Here is a 10,227-nt window from a genome sequence, read left to right as displayed (position 1 = left end):
CTCCGTCTCAAAAAAAAAAAAAAAAAAAAAAGATTAAGAAATGTCAACTGTAGCATTTAACACAGCATTGAAGTTATCTGTTGACGCATAGCAAATTACCCTAAACTCAGAAGCTTAAAACAACAAAAATTTAGTATCTCACATACTTTCTGAGGGTCAGGAATATAGGAGCTGCTATAGCTGAGTGCTTGTGACTGAGTCTCTCATGCAGTTGCAGTTGAACTATTGACAGGGGCTGCAGTCATCTCAAGGTTTGACTGGGGCTGGGAGATGTGCTTCCAAGGGTGACCCACTTGGTTATAGGAAGGCCCCAGCTCTTCCCAGGATATTGGGTGGAGGGCTTAGTTCCTTGCTACATGGGCCTCTCCATAGGCTGTCTCAGTATCCTCATGACATGGCAACTACTCTCAAAGTGGGGGCAGCAGCCTTTAAGACAGAAGTCAAGGTGCCTTTTATTATTATATTTAATCTCAGCAGTGACATCTATCACTGGTACTGTATTCTATTAGTCTCACAGTCCAACCCTGGTACAATGTGGGAGGGAACTACATAAGAGTGTGAATAGTAGGAGGTAGGAAACATTTTGGAGGTCAGTTATTGTATCAGTTGCTAGGATAACCAGTGGAATTAGGATTTTTTTTAAAAAGCCATTTTCATAAGACAAGGCAATCTTTTCTAGAGATGTTCCAATACCTGTGATATGCAGAGCAGTGCGTTAGGCGGTATCCAAGGCAGGCCTGTAGTGAATGCTGTTGGTACCCAGCCACTACCCCTGGGCAATCATATGCAGACCACTGGCTTCTTACTGCAGGCACCTATAGACTTGGCCTAAGACCTTCCCAGGAGGCAGGCTGGAAGTGCTGGAGCTTTAACACCTCTGGAGTGGCTCTAAAACAATGGGGAAGAGAGATGGTATAGACATATGTCAGCTTCATCGGCCTGGGGGTTGTGACAACTTGGAAGTGGTTTCTACACAATCCCACAGAGTTCCCAAGCTGAGCCCTCACTGATCACAGAGCTAATCGACTCACCGACGCACTGTATAGTCGTTCCCATCGCTCCCGTCTCACTTCGCCATCCCCTACCTACCAAATAAACTTCTTGCACTCATATTCTTCCCTCAGGTCGGCTTATCGGGCAAGCCTCCTTAGGTAAAAACCTTGCTTTCAACATTTCCTTTCCATTATGCGCTAAGAACTCAGATATCTTCCCCCTGCGGCAGCCCAGCCCTTTCCTTGCGGCTCCGCCCTTTCCGTGAAGTCACGCCCCCCGCCCTTAGGCTGTCTCTGTCTCCCTAAAAGAAGAGCGAGTCTCTTCGCTGCTCTGTAACTCCCAGAGCTGGCTCAGAAAAAGTTTCACATTGCCATAGGGAACTCCTCCTAGGAGAGGCTGCACCCACTGCACGTAAGAAGCGGTAAAACTGTTCGCGGCCATCTTATCAGGCTGCTGGAAACAAAGAAAGCTCAGCGTTGATGTCTGGGCGCCACCATGTTAGTCACGGGAGGTTTTGGCATCTGAGATGCTGAGTTAAGAGCAGAGACGACATCTCTGTTTAGGGATCCAGGGACACTTGCTTCTCCTTGTCCTAAAATAGCCTTATCTTTTGGTCGGGCAAAGAAAGGGCTTAATCATCCGTTGTACGGCACAGCTTTAAACATGGCCGCCCCCAGTAGGAGTCAAGCGGGCGTCGCCATCATACCTCCCATTACAGCTTTGAGAAACCCAGAATCCTGTTCTCTGGAAGGTTGTCGGGTGGCGGCTGACAGCTTCAAAGTCGCAATTGAGTCTGCGCGCCGGCCATTCAGGATGGGACGACCTTATACCGCGATGAGGCGGTGTGGCAGGACGATCAATTTCAGATTCTGGGCGCGGATGCAGCATAAATGGGAAGGGTCGGTTTGAGAAACGGTCAAACCTGGGGACCGGCGGAGAATAGTGAGCTGCCGACTACGGTGGCCGACTGGGTCAGTTATGGGTGCCCGTGAGGGTCAACGACAAGGGGACTGAAGGGTTAAGAGATTGGGCGTCTGAGCCTCGCGGGGCCTCAGTGGTGGCGGGCAGAGGTTGGCGGGAGTCAGTGGGACAGTCTCTGAAGAAGATGGTTTGGGAGTGTGTGAGAATCAATAAATGCGAGTTCTGTGAAATGTCTTGATTTTCAGGGTGCATGGGGTCAGTTATAGTGGTCTTCATGGGTCTGGGGTCAATTGGGATTTTTCAGACACTGGTTTAGAGAGCTTTAAGGTTAATGATCTGAGCCCGAGAGGATGAGTGATCGGAGGTTCTAAGTTCTGTGGACAGTAATAGTTTGGGCACCGGAATTGGTGATTGTGGAAACTTTGGGGTTCAGTTATGAGGGGGGTCAGTGGTGATGAATATTTGGAGAAATGTTTTGGGCCATCGGTGATTGAGACTTACTTCATATCATCGGTGGAGGATCGGAGAGTAATAACGATTGGACTTTTGTAGATCAGGGAATGGAGAATAGAGTCAAGTGTGCTTATCTTAAAGGTACGCCTCAATAAGGCTCAGTTATTCGGACTGTCACTTGTGGGTGGGGGTGGGACTGTGAGAACCAACAATTAATCCTCAGTCGTTGGGATATCATTGGCGAACAGTGTGGGTTCACGATTGGGGGCTGTGTAAATTCACTGGCAATCAGATCGGATCAGTGTGCTTTGTAGTTACTGACCAGTAGTCTCTCCTGGTCAGATTTAAACATACGGGAGTATCAGTGACTATGAAAACCTCTGAGGGTTGGAGATTGGAGGCCGGTGATTGGGGACACTATGTGTGTCTGATTAGGAGGCTTATAAGGGTTAGTGTTGAGGGTCCTGAAATATGGAGATTGGGGATGGGAAAATCACAGATTTGAGGCTGCAAGCCTGCATAATGGGAACACATTTCACTCAAATGACACTCCCTAGCTGAATAGCAGCCAGTTCCTCTCCACCAAGGCCCATCTCAAAACTCTTTTCTGAACCCACACCCTTTTTATTGTTCTCCACAATAATGAAAATAATTTGAAAGGATCCCGTGCTAAACTTACCTAAAGTACCATGTTATTAAAAGATGTGGCTTCTATTGTTCTTGTTAGTGATCTAATGCATATTTTTTTCCTGTTTCCTTTAAGGTTCTTTCTGCAAAGGTAATGACATACGCATCTGTGACAGCATGCCAAGAGTGAGCCTGGTTTCTGGAAATCCATTCTGACTCTGTGACAGAGCGGATGGATGTGACCTTGCCCATGGTTAGAAAACAAATTTACTGAGTAAGTATCTAAAATGATAATGTAGGCTGGGTGCAGTGGCTCATGCCTGTAATCCCAGCACTGTAGGAGGCCAAGGTGGGTGGATCATTTGAAGTCAGGAGTTACCAGCCTGGTCAACACGGTGAAACCCTGCCTCTACTAAAAACACAAAAATTAGCTGGGCATAGTGGCGGGGCGTATGCGTGGTGGCAGGCGCCTGAGGTCCCAGCTACTCTGGAGGCTGAGGCAGGAGAATCATTTGAACCCTGGAGGTGGAGATTGCAGTGAACCGAGATTGTACCACTGCACTCCAGCCTGGATGACAGAACGAGACTCTGTCTCAAAATAAATAAATAAATACAAATAAACAAAATAAAATAAAATGATAATGTAAAAGATTTGGCTGAAAGAGCAAACTGAGAGTGTTTAGAAAATACTTTCATCTAGGCTCAGCTTAAAAATAAATTATCAAAGGAAGAGAAACTAGATTTGGAATTTATTATATTCTGACAGTCTTTTTGCCTTGTCCTATATATTTTATGCATAGCCACATTTAACCTCCACTAATCAGTTCCTTATAAAGTCCTGGCAGAAAAAATTCGAGACAGATAAAGCCACAACAACCACAAAACAAAATTTAAAGCTACTTTTAGAAACTGTTCCTCACTGAAATTGAAATTGAACTAATAGTTATTAAAATGGCTGAGATGGGATTGCAAATAAAATGGAAATAAGATTTAAAATAATAGATGTAGGGGATATAAGTGCAGTTTTGTTACATGGATATATTTCATAGTGGGGAAGCCTGGGCTTTTAGTGTAACTATCACTTGAATAATGTCTGGTAATTTCTCATTCCCTACCCGCTTCCTAGCCTCCCTCCATTCAGAGTCACTCATGTCTATTATTCTGCTTTCTATGTCCATGTGTATACATTATTATCTTATAAGTGAGAACATGCAGTATTTGACTTTCAGTTTCTGAGTTAGAAAATAAGATTTTGACCATTACTCTAATGAAAAGGTATAATGCCAAAACAATATTTTAACTTTAAAACATTATTACATTTGATCTTTATGTAACCTTCAGAAAAAGCACAATGCCTGTAGCATCTTAAGAAATAAAGGCAGCTGGATGCTAAGGCAGGTAACATCTTTCAGAACCCACATAGGTCATGTTTTAGTTTTAAAAGCAGATAGTCCCTATTTTTCATTTGCACAGAATCAAAGACAGATAGCTGCTTAGCATGGGTGAAGTAATAAGCCAGGGTAAGGAGTTTGAGTATTTTTTTCTCCACGTTGATTCCCTTCACCACCCATACTGTGCTCAGTGCCAGGTTTCAGAGCAAATAATTTTTTTTTTTTTTTTTTTTGTTGAGAGGGGGAGTCTCGCTCTGTTGCCCAGGCTGGAGTGCAGTGGCCAGATCTCAGCTCACTGCAAGCTCCGCCTCCCGGGTTTACGCCATTCTCCTGCCTCAGCCTCCCGAGTAGCTGGGACTACAGGCGCCCGCCACCTTGCCCGGCTAGTTTTTTGTATTTTTTAGTAGAGACGGGGTTTCACCGTGTTAGCCAGGATGGTCTCGATCTCCTGACCTCGTGATCTGCCCGTCTCGGCCTCCCAAAGTGCTGGGATTACGGGCTTGAGCCACCGCGCCCGGCCCCAGAGCAAATAATTTTTTAAAAATTTTTTTACATAAACCTTTTATTGTGATATAAGATATATGCAAAAATGTATATAAATATGCAGCTCAATGAATTGTCACAAGGGAATACCCCTGGGTATTGCACTCAGATCAGAAAACAACGTTCTAGCATCATGCCCTCATGATGCCCCTCCCAGTCACTACTCTGCCAGAGGGAACCATTCTCCTAGCTTCTAATCTTACAGATTAGTTTTGTCTGTTTTTGATCCCTAATTTAATAGGATATTCATTGAGGGGAGGAGCACCATGGGGAGAGGCAAGATGTGGCTGTGTTTGAACAAAATTTTTTTTTTTTGAGACGGAGTTTCACTCTTGTTGCCCAGGCTGGAGCGCAATGGGGCGATCTCAGTTCACCACAACCTCCACCTCCCAGGTTCAAGCGATTCCCCTGCCTCAGCCTCTCAAGTAGCTGGAATTACAGGCACGCACCACCATGCCCAGCTAATTTGTATTTTTAGTATAGGTGTATTTTTAATGTGTATTTTTTAGTAGTGAGCCACTGCATCCAGCCTGTGTTTGAACAAAATTTCTAAGTTTGAATGGAGACAATTTCATTTATATAACAGGCATTTCTCCAGGTCATTAAATATTCTCTTTTTGGCCAGGCACAGTGGCTTACGTCCGTAATCTCAGTGCTTTGGAAGGCTGAGGTAGGAGGATTGTTTGAGGCCAGAAGCTTGAGACCAGCTTGTGCAACATAGCGAAACTCCATCATTACACAAAATTTAAAAATTAGCTGGGTAGTCTGGCCATGTTGGCTCACGCCTGTAATCCCAGCACTTTGGGAGGCCAAGGCGAGTGGATCACCTGAGGTCAGGAGTTCAAGACCAGCCTGACCAACATGGTGAAACTCCGTCTCTACTAAAAATACAAAAAAAAAAAAAAATTAGCTGGGCTTGGTGGTGGGCACCTATAATCCCAGCTACTTGGGAGGCTGAGGCAGGAGAATTAGTTAAACCCAGGAGGCAGAGTTTATAGTGAACCGAGATTGCACCACTGCATTCCAGCCTGGGCAAGAAGAGTGAAACTCTGTCTCAAAAAAAAAAAAAAAAATTAGCTGGGTGTGGTGGCTCACACCTGTGATCCTAGCTACTGGAGAGGCTGAGGTGAAAGAATTCCTTGAGCTCAGGAGTTCAAGGTTGTAGTGAGCTATGATCGTGCCACTGCACCCTAGCCTGGGTGACAGAGTGAGACCCTGTTTCAAAAAAAAAGAATTCTGTAAAAAAATTGAGGCATAATACACATGTAGTCAAGTGGGCTTATCTTTAAGGTACAACTCAGTGAATTTTTATATTACAGAATCCTGTAACCACAGCCTAGATCAAGATATTCATCGCTTCTAACACCTTGAAGGTATCCTTACTGGTCAATACCTACTGCCACCCCAGGGGTAACTAGGGTTTAATATAGTGGATTACTTTTGCCTGCTTTTGAATTTAAACTGAATTTCATGTATCCCCTATGAGTCCACTTGATTGACTCATATTCATCGAATTTGATAGGATTCCATTTGAATCATATACATGTGAAGCCAAGGCATTCATACCATGAGGAAATTTTGTTTGAAATTCTGAAACCACACAAACACCAGGACAAAATTCTAAACTGAAGGCTGGGTGTGGTGGCTCATGCCTGTAATCCCAGCACTTTGGGAGGCTGAAGCGGGTGGATCAGGAGCTCGAGACCAGCCTGGCCAACACAGTGAAACCCCATCTCTACTAAAAATACAAAAATTAGCCTGGTATGGTGACGAGAGCCTGTAGTCCCAGCTACTCAGGAGGCTGAGGCAGGAGAATCATTTGTACTTGGGATGTGGAGGTTGCTGAAAACACAGTCGACTGTCCAGTAACAGATATGAAAAGAAAATTGGAGTACCTATGTGAAAGCATAAAACATTACATTTTGAGATATATAGAAAGTCTTGAGTAAATACTGAAGCCTTGTTCTTGGATTGGAAGGCTCAACAATTTTCAGAATTGTCAGTATTTTCTTATATGAATGGACAAATTCAGTGAAATGTTAAGCAAAATCTTAAGAAGGGATCTCTTTGCCCCAAATTATAACAGAATAATTCGACAGTTTATGTTGAAGATGAAACATTTGAGAATATCTAGGACATTTATGAAAAATAATAAGAGGTAATGTGCTAAACAAAGCTTTCAAACATACAGCTTCAGGAGACAGAGGCTACAACCTAAGAGGAAGAATAAGTTGACGGAGAAGATACTGAGTTCACTTTTGTGAAACCACAATGAGTGGGCAATGAGAGACCTATGATCTAGTTTTTTTTAATTTTTTTTTTTTTTTGAGACAAGGGTTTCCCACTTCTTCCCCAGGCTGGAGTACAATGGCGCGATCTTGGCTCACTGCAACCTCTGCCTCCCGCGTTCAGGTGATTCTCCTGCCTCAGCCTCCCGAGTAGCTGGGACTAAAGGCATGCGCCACCACACCTGGCTAATTTTTACATTTTTAGTAGAGATGGGGTTTCACCATGTTGGTCAGGCTGGTCTTAAACTCCTGACCTCAGGTGATCCACCCACCCCAGCCTCCCAAGTGCTGGGATTACAGGCGTGAGCCACTGTGCCTGGCCTATGATCTAGTTTTAAGTTTGTGACTGAGAGCATCCAGATGATGGTATCTGTATGGCAAAATATGACTTTTGAGTTCAAATGTTAGGGACTGATGATAAGGGTGTGTAAGTCACAATCATGTCACAATGCTGAGATGGTGCCCATCAGATGGCTGCCATGCTGTTAGAAGAGTGACTGACTGCAGGGCAATACTGCTTTCCAAGACTGACCCTTTTTTTTTTTTCTTTAATTTGGATTCTTGCTCTGTCACCCACACTGGAGTACAGTGGTGCAATCTCAGCTCACTGTAACCTCTACTTCCCAGGTCCAAGCAATTCTCCTTCCTCAGCCTCCTGTGTAGCTGGGACTACAGGTGTGTACCACCATACCCAGCTAATTTTTGTATTTTTAGTAGAGATGGGGTTTTACCATGTTGGCCAGGTTGGTCTTGAACTCCTGGCCTCAAGCGATCTGCCCACCTCAGCCTCCCAAAATGCTGGGATTACAGGCATGAGCCACCGTGCCCAGCCTAAGATTGACTCTTTACCAAGAAAGATAATGATTGATTTCATCTTCACGCGGATTCTCTCCATAGTTGCTCAGTTTTAGGGAGGAATTGGGGCTGAGGGAGGAAGGGAACTTTTTCACATTTCCTTACTTAATCAGGATAGGTGGCACTGCTTTTGTCTGCCACACTTGGCTCTGTGTTCAGATGGGCATCCCCAGTAGGAAAAGGTCCGTTTTTAAATAAAAAAGGAAAATTACTAATTTTTCCTTGTTGTTGAAGGAAATTGAAGAAAATATTCATCATAGTTTTACCATATGTATCCAGTTACTGTTTCCTGCCTTAATATTTTAGTCTGTGTCTGTAGCTGGAGGTGATTTTAGTAATCTACAGCTGGAGGTGCCTGTAGTCCCAGCTACTTGGGAGGCTGAGGCAGGAGAATCCCTTGAACCCAGGAGGTGGAGGCTGCAGTGGGCTGAGATCGCACCACTGCACTCCAGTCTGGGCAACAAGAGAGAAAATGTCTAGGAAAAAAAAAAAAAAGTTGCATTTTTTTCAATGTATCATCAATGTTGCATTGCTCTTTTAGAAGGCAAATCTGTCTCTGAGAGGCAGCAAGACTAAGAAGTTATAAACCGAAGCACCACAGCCAGGCTAGTCAGGTGTATATCTCAGTGCTGCTGTGTGCTAGTTCTTCAGCTCTCTCAGGTACTATGTCTTTATCTAGAAACAGAGTAGGACTCGGTTTAGAGGGCAGTGTGAGGAATAAATGAGTCAATTTGAGGAAATAACCTGCACCGTGCCTAAGTTGAGATCAGGGCTCAATAAATAGAAGCGAGGCTTTTTTTTTTCTTTTCTATTTCTGTCAGTTTTTATGATGTGTCATAGTTTTATTTGTTCTTCCTATGTAAGACCATGCTTGTTTTGATTGGTCATTATTGTAAATTTATTGTTATTATTGCTATTATCTAAATAAATATATAATTATGAGGCTATTGGAAAAGTTAGAAAATGAACACTTCAAAAATGCAATGTAAATTCCTTTCAGTCCCCTCAGGGAAAGCAACTGTTAATATTTTCATAGATTTAGACTTACATAATTTAAAAAATAGAATTATGCTTCACATTGTATGTTATGACTTGTATTTCCTGCTTCAAAATACATCACAAATGTAGTTCCAAGTCGGAGTACACCACTCCATTACTATTTCTTTTTTTTTCCTGAGGTGGAGTGTCACTCTGTCACCCAGGCTGGAGTGCAGTGGTGCAATATCAGCTCACTGCAACCTCTGCCTCCTGGGTTCAAGCGATTCTCCTGTCTCAGCCTCCTGTGTAGCTGGGATTACAGGTGCCTCCCACCACGCCCAGCTGATTTTTTCTGTTTTTAGTAGAGACGGGGTTTTGCTATGTTGGCCAGGCTAGTCTCGAATTCCTGACCTCTATTGATCTGCCCACCTTGGCCTCCCAAAGTGCTGGGATTACAAGGTGTGAGCCACTGCGTCCGGCCTCCACTACTATTTCTAATGCCTGCGTTGTGTTCCATTCTGTGGCTCACCAATATCAGCCCGCCAATCTTTTAATTGCTGGTACAGGTTGGGTGTGGGATTATAGGCTCACACCTATAATCCCAGCACTTTGGGAGGCCAGGGTGGGTGGATTGCCTGAGTCCAGGAGTCCAAGACCAGCTTGGGAAACACGGCGAAACGCTGTCTCTAAAAAAAAAAATATATATATATATATATATTATCCAGGTGCGCTGGTGCACCTCTATAGTCCCTCCTACTCGGGAGGCTGAGGTGGGAGGATCACCTGAGCCCGGGAGTTTGAGGCTGCAGCAAGCCATGATCATGCCACTGTACTCCAGCCTATCTCAAATAAAGAAATAGATAAGGCCGGGCGCGGTGGCTCAAGCCTGTAATCCCAGCACTTTGGGAGGCCGAGACGGGCGGATCACGAGGTTAGGAGATGGAGACCATCCTGGCTAACACGGTGAAACCTCGTCTCTACTAAAAATACAAAAACTAGCCTGGCCAGGTGGCGGGCGCCTGTAGTCCCAGCTACTCGGGAGGCTGAGGCAGGAGAATGGCGTAAATCCGGGAGGCGGAGCTTGCAGTGAGCTGAGATCCGGCCACTGCACTCCAGTCCGGGCGACAGAGCGAGACTCCACCTCAAAAAAAAAAAAAAAAAAAAAAGAAAAGAAATAG

At 44.4% G+C, this 10,227-nt stretch overlaps 1 protein-coding gene across 7 annotated transcripts in view; it reads left to right on the top strand.

The window, feature by feature from the left end:
• The first annotated feature begins 1,296 nt into the window (after nucleotides 1-1,296).
• ZNF793 (zinc finger protein 793) overlaps nucleotides 1,297-10,227 on the top strand; it is a 25,659-nt gene continuing 16,728 nt past the window's right edge. For 4 of the 7 annotated variants that reach the window (XM_023229429.3, XM_023229434.2, XM_023229431.2 and 1 more), the window contains exons 1-2: nucleotides 1,729-1,964; nucleotides 3,131-3,268. The gene's annotated coding sequence lies outside the window, so the exon portion shown is untranslated. Of the gene's footprint in view, nucleotides 1,405-1,728; nucleotides 1,965-3,130; nucleotides 3,269-6,247; nucleotides 6,302-10,227 lie in introns of those variants that run through there. The other 3 variants (XM_023229432.2, XM_023229430.2, XM_023229433.1) reach the window with 2 other exon arrangements.

The sequence above is a fragment of the Piliocolobus tephrosceles genome, chromosome 21 (genome assembly GCF_002776525.5).
Source record: "Piliocolobus tephrosceles isolate RC106 chromosome 21, ASM277652v3, whole genome shotgun sequence".
Taxonomy (NCBI): Eukaryota; Metazoa; Chordata; class Mammalia; order Primates; family Cercopithecidae; genus Piliocolobus; species Piliocolobus tephrosceles.
This window is presented reverse-complemented; position numbering and strand designations above follow the sequence as displayed.